Below are 6,057 nucleotides of genomic sequence, written 5' to 3' on the forward strand. Positions count from 1 at the left end.
TCAGAACACTCCCCATTGGTTGCTTGTATGTTTGTATGCTCCCCACCCCCACCTTGGTCGCCTGTGTGTCCGTATGCTCCCCCCCTTGGTCGCCTGTGTGTCTGTATGCTCCCCACCCCCCTCCCTGGTCGCCTGTGTGTCCGTTTGCTCCCCACCTCTCCCTGGTCGCCTGTGTGTCTATATGCCCCCCCCCCCCCCTTCCCGGTTGCCATGCAACATGTGGCTGGCACCATGTATTTTCCAATCTTTATGTACTTATACTGTAACCTTAAGCATTGTATGTACTTTTGCTCTGTAATCAGCAAGTAAAAGCTCCTTGACACCTCAGGGTTTTGGGCGCTATATAAGAACAGTAAATAATTTAAATAAATAAATAAATAGAGAATATCATTTAACTGTGCTGCTTATAACAGAGGGTGTTTTAAAAAAAAGTGTTTCTGAGGAGAGTGGAGTTAAATTTGCTTGTGTGAGCAGCAGCTTATTGTAAAATATTTTTTATTTTAGCACTGTGTATGTATAGTTATGCTATTCTGTTGCATTTCTTACTTTGGAGACCTAACCACTTCGTTTTGAGTGAGCGCTGTTACTTTCTGCTCATTGCAATCGGAGTCGGCCTGTTTTCGGCTTGTTTTGGAGGGGCATTGAGCTTTTTTTTTGTTGGGCCTGGCAACGTGGGTAGCAATGGCGGCGGAAGAAGATACGGCGGCCGTGCTGGTGGGCTCGAAAAACAGGATAAATACCACACAAAAGGTTAGTGACCACGCGCTTATTTATGTTCGCGTCGTTAGGTAACACAGACGCACATGTTTCAGTTTACATCGATGCGTGTGACTAGTGGTCTCTTTACAATTGCTCGTGATAAATGCAGCTTTGTTTTTTATTTTTCCAGCTTTCTTTCAATGGTCCAATTTGTTTCATTTTTTTGCCTCAGAGAATATGATTTTCATCTCAAATCAATGGCGCCTCAAAATGCCCTGGTTTGTAGCAACTGCTAATTGTGTACATGTGGATATTTACTTTTTCGCATGCCTGAAAATTCAGCAAATGCAAAACGCATTGCCCGCAATAGCTTTTCAGTCATCAGCCCTCGCAAGCACACAGACACCCACAGCCACAAGGTTTACTGCTTCCCACGCCGATGGATGGTGGCTTTTCCGCCTGCCGCATTGCTTGTTTTTAAGTATGCGGTTTTATTCACATTCGTGCCATATCTGCGCACACACAAATACTAGTGATTCCAAACACAGCTCCAATCTTTTAAAATTAGCAGCCGTCATAACTCGTGCGCCATTTTACTCATGTGCGTTTTGTGAGCAGCTCTGCATGCCTAACGAACAAGAAAGGAGCCACACATCCAGCCTATAGTCAATATTAGCATTTTCTGGACTCGGCGTCAAGACTGGAGTAAATGATAATTTTAGTATGTGACTTTAGGGCAAACTTTCCAGAAAACCCTTATATTTCCTCTTTCATAACGGGAGTGTTTATAGCAGAACAGGACAGAGGCTGCATAATCAGGTAGACATGAAGCAGAGGATATAAACCGCCTCTAAAATCAACAGAATAATAGAGGGGATAAAAACAACACAGAACACTTGCTTCAGAGTTCAGACCCTGTACAGGCAAGAGAGAATAGACTGTTTAAAAACCGAGCAGGTTCACGGGAGAGGACACCATTTCAGAACAGAGCACGTTCACATAAAAGAATGAACTATGTGTGTGGGTGGAAAGGTATAGCCAACAGCAGCCAAAGAAATCCTACGATCGCCCGGTGTGTTAGCAGCTTGTGAAGTGAACACCACCGAAATGCTAACAATTGCAGCATGACTGCGTAGGAAGACACGATCTGCCTCTTTACCCACGCCCCGCTGCACCCCTCGAAGTTTCAGTCTATTCACTTGTTGAACTTTTGTATAGTGCCTGGACAGCAGGAGAGGTTTCCAGGTCCTCGGGCCCCCAGTCTAATGCCTGTTCTCGAGGGACAATACGTGGTGCATTTTCTTCAGTGGTGCATGCATGCTTCTACCAAACATGCTGCCCCACTGCTGCGGAAATAGCCACCTTGATTGGTTACTGCCGCATAGCGTTGCAGCATGCACAATCAGACTTCTTGTGTGGGCTGATAACCAAAAGCCTATCTATGTGACCCCTGAGCTTCGATTGGTATTGGTAGATATGGGTGAGGTGGGGTGGGCATGGTAGTGTGGAACAGAAGGTGAGAGAGGCAGATTGTGTGGTTAAGTGGGATGAGGTGACATTGGATGGTTTAGAGAGGGGTATGGTGTAGAGGGGTGGAGTAGGTGCATAGAGAATAGTAAAGCATACTCGAGCAACAGTGGGAATGGGAAGGGATGGGACAGCAATGCGTGACAAAGGATGGATAGGGTAGAGAAGTACAAGGAGGGGTGGGTCAGGGTTAGAAGAGGTTAGAAAGTTTGGCCCGGTTAGGGATCGTCACAAATGGCACAGAAATCACCCCAACTCTCTCAGGCAGTTTAAAGCTTTTTATTGAAGGTTTGGTAGGCCCTAAGACTCTCTTTCTCGTTTTGTAATTAACCCCCTCCCTAACCCACACATCCTTAAACCTGTAAGGCAAGACCTCCAAACAAGGAAAACCAATCCTCTTAGGTTAAAAGCTTGGTGCACCTCTTTGCAAGGAAACACATTTATTTTGTATATTTTGTATACCGGAACGGAAAAGGTGATGGAAGGTCCCATAGAACCTAACTGTCACCAAGTTATATAGTGCCCACTGCCAGTTTCCCTAGGCACACACGCACACGCTCTGCAGGTCATTGAGGTGCTTAGGTTGCAAACACGTATCTTTTTCAGTGGCAGTGCCTTTCATGTGCATAATAGGACAATTAGAACTCAAATGGAAGTTTGTGACAAAGAAGCTGCACATCTACGTTTGTTTATTACACAACTTCTTGCATGTCTTAAATCGCTGAAAATACAGTGGGGTTAAAGAGATTTTTCAGGTTGACATTATTTTGCATTCTGGGACTTATAGTTTACCATTCAGGATGTGAAAATTAAAGCCACAAGGAACATTTCCACCCACCTCTGCCCAAACACACACTCCTTGGATCCCCTTAATTGAAGCTATAAACGGGCCACTGGTGTAATAAAAATGTCTTAACCAGGTCTGCCCCCACCCACTCAATTTATAAGCACTATATGTGGTTCTGTTGAAAACAAGCATTGGCAAAGCCAACAGTTTTGGCTCGTGTATAAGTATTAGGCATTTGCCAGGCACTACTGTTATATGCACAGATGCTCGCTCCATTTTGCAGTTGCTACCACTGATAGCCAGTTAATGCCACTAAAGCAGTGCCTGCCTGGCAACTGCCTTTCCAAGCCTACACAAAACCCCAAACTATTGGCATTGCCAGTGCTTGTTTTTGGGCGGTATTTATTACTCTACAAAAAAATAGAGATACCATTATTTATGCTGGCTATAGGCAACTCTTCTACTGCAGTGGAATCACACTGTTGGACACAGCAGTGGCAGATGTTGTGTTGTGTTACAAGCATAACATCCAAACCATCTCTAGTCAATATAATTAAATATTATATTAGCATCATCTTTTAAAGAAAACTATCAGCATGGAAACACGACAAAATGCAATTCCTAGTTTTAATGCAGTATGCGCATTGTCGCAATGGTTCCTAAAAAAAAAAAAAAAAAGAGAGCATTTCTGCACATATTCACTGTCTATGCCAAGTTTGTCCAAGAGTTTCTTAAATAAGTCTACAACACAACAGTCAGAAAAAAACACTGGACAACATTCTTGGTAGAGAGTTTATGCAAGGGATGCATCATCTTGATGAATTAGATGGGGCAATTGACAATTTAATAAGATAGCTCATTGAGTTGGGCACTTTCTCAAACAGTTGTGCATAATCTGCAAACGCAGGTTCGGGCTCAGGGCAAACCCAGACTTGTATCAGTCCAATGTTAATAAATTATGTACATATACATCTGATGATAATATTAATCAGGTGTTAGAGTAAAGCAATATTTTAAACACAGCATCCTTAACTCAAATATGCCACAATAGAAGAGATTAACATAAACGCAGGGACCAAATATACCAAAGGATCTTTCCAAACCATTACTATTCAAATGCAAAGTGCTGGATTGCAATGAATACAATTGAAATGGCAGTTGCCGTTGTAAATTATACACATTGCAATCCCTCCTAAATTCCAAGGTAACTTGGGTGGGAAGTGAGTTTGGCGCGTATGTGTCATGTGTGTAGATATCCATTTCCTGACTGTTTTCTCACATGGAACACTAGAGATTGATTTTGCTGGTGCGCACATTGCTTCACAATTGATCTCTTGGGCCCCCCCTCTTCTCTCCTTCCTCTCCCCTGTCACACCTGATGAGGTATCTAGACCAGTCCTGGTACCTGCTCACCCTGCCACCCACTCGCACTACCTCTGGGCTACCCCTTGCACTGGGGTCTGTATCTGTACCCATACAGCCCCCCGCCCTTTATCTTTATGCATTTATCAGACACACCCTGTCTGCTGTCTTATCCCAGCACTTGCCACTTGTTGGCTGCACTACCACTGTTTGTTGCCTTTATTATTTATTTATTTTCTATTTATCCGTTTCTCCTCTGCTCCACACTTCCCTCTCCCCCCCCCTCCATGCACTTTTCCCCTTCCCCCTGCCCCTGCGCAATCTCAATGTCACCTGGCCTAGTAGTCTGTCTTCCCTCAGTTTCCCCTCCCTTGCCTCGTCATGCCTTGAAACACTTGTGTATAGGCGCGTTATAAATGCCATATCATATCTATGTCTTAGCACAATCTGAATTGTCGTCAGGCCGAGTACAATAGTTAATTTCACATCCTTACTGTTCATGGCCTGTAAGAATGTCATTGTATTTTCCCTTGTTCCCTCCCTTGCCTTGAAGCGCTTTGAAACACATTGTGTATAGACGATATATAAATATACGATCGTATCATGAACCGCTTTGCTCACATAGCCTGCATCCTAGTTGCTATGTTTCATAAAGTTTATAGCGGCGACTAGTTGTACTTTGCTTGCTCTTATAAAACTTTTTACACAAATCTTTTTTTGCATTTCAGAATTTATCCATGTTAAAGCCAGGGAAATGGGCTTTCCAATACTCTCTGCATCCGAGTACAGAAAAGCCCTTCAAAATAAAATTGGGAACTACCGGATGAAGAAGGAGCCAGACCTGGTCTTTTCTACACCAGTGTAGTTGGGCATTTCCTTGCTCCCTGGGCTGGACCCCACCTGACTCACTTGCTTTCTGGGCTGGGCCTGGATAATTGTGTGACTCCCTGGACTGGTTCTGTGTCCCCTCTCAAACTTGCTCCCTGGGCTGGACCCCACCGGACTCACTTTCTCCCGTGGCTGGGCCCCACCGGACTCGCTTGCTCCCCGGACTGGGCCTGGATACTCGTGTGACTTTCTGGACTGTTCTGGTTCCCCTCACCCTTGCTCCCTGGGCTGGACCCCACCGACTTGCTTTCTCCCTGGGCTGGGCCTGTATACTCGTGTGACCCCCCCCTGGACTGGTTCTGTGTCCCCTCTCACCTTTGCTCCCTGGGCTGGATCCCACCTGACTGGTTCTGGGTCCCCTCTCACCCTTTATTTTTAAATTGTAAGCACCCGTTTTTGGGATTGCTACAGTCGTGTTTTTGTGCTATGTACACAGTGTCCGATTGAACCTCTGCTTCTTTTTAATAAATATAGTGGGAAGAAAAAAAATGTGTTGCTTCTTTTTAAATATAGTTAATATGCCATTAAATGGTCTTGACTTTCATGGCCATGTTACCTAAATGACTGTGACCTAATAAGTCATCACTATTGTTATAAAAGCAATTCAAAATGCAACACTGTGAAATGGGTAGTAATTAAGTCACAGTGACGCTTTTAAAGCCCAATTCAACAAGGTGAGCCAAATGTGTTTTTAAGCATTTCTTTTCAGGATTATAGTAAACATTATTTTTCTTAAACTCCTAAAAAAAAAGTCCAGCTCATAAACCGAAACAATGCCTATATTGTTAAAGGAT

General features: G+C 44.0%; 1 long non-coding RNA gene across 1 annotated transcript; it reads left to right on the forward strand.

The window, feature by feature from the left end:
- Positions 1–627: 627 nt before the first annotated feature.
- Positions 628–5,752, forward strand: LOC138547061 (uncharacterized). The gene is made up of 2 exons (XR_011290987.1): positions 628–750; positions 5,104–5,752. It is a non-coding gene; the product is annotated as an uncharacterized lncRNA (long non-coding RNA).
- The last annotated feature ends 305 nt before the right edge of the window (positions 5,753–6,057 follow it).

Source organism: Ambystoma mexicanum, chromosome 1q (assembly GCF_040938575.1).
Source record: "Ambystoma mexicanum isolate Mex_15411 chromosome 1q, UKY_AmexF1_1, whole genome shotgun sequence".
Lineage (NCBI taxonomy): Eukaryota > Metazoa > Chordata > Amphibia > Caudata > Ambystomatidae > Ambystoma > Ambystoma mexicanum.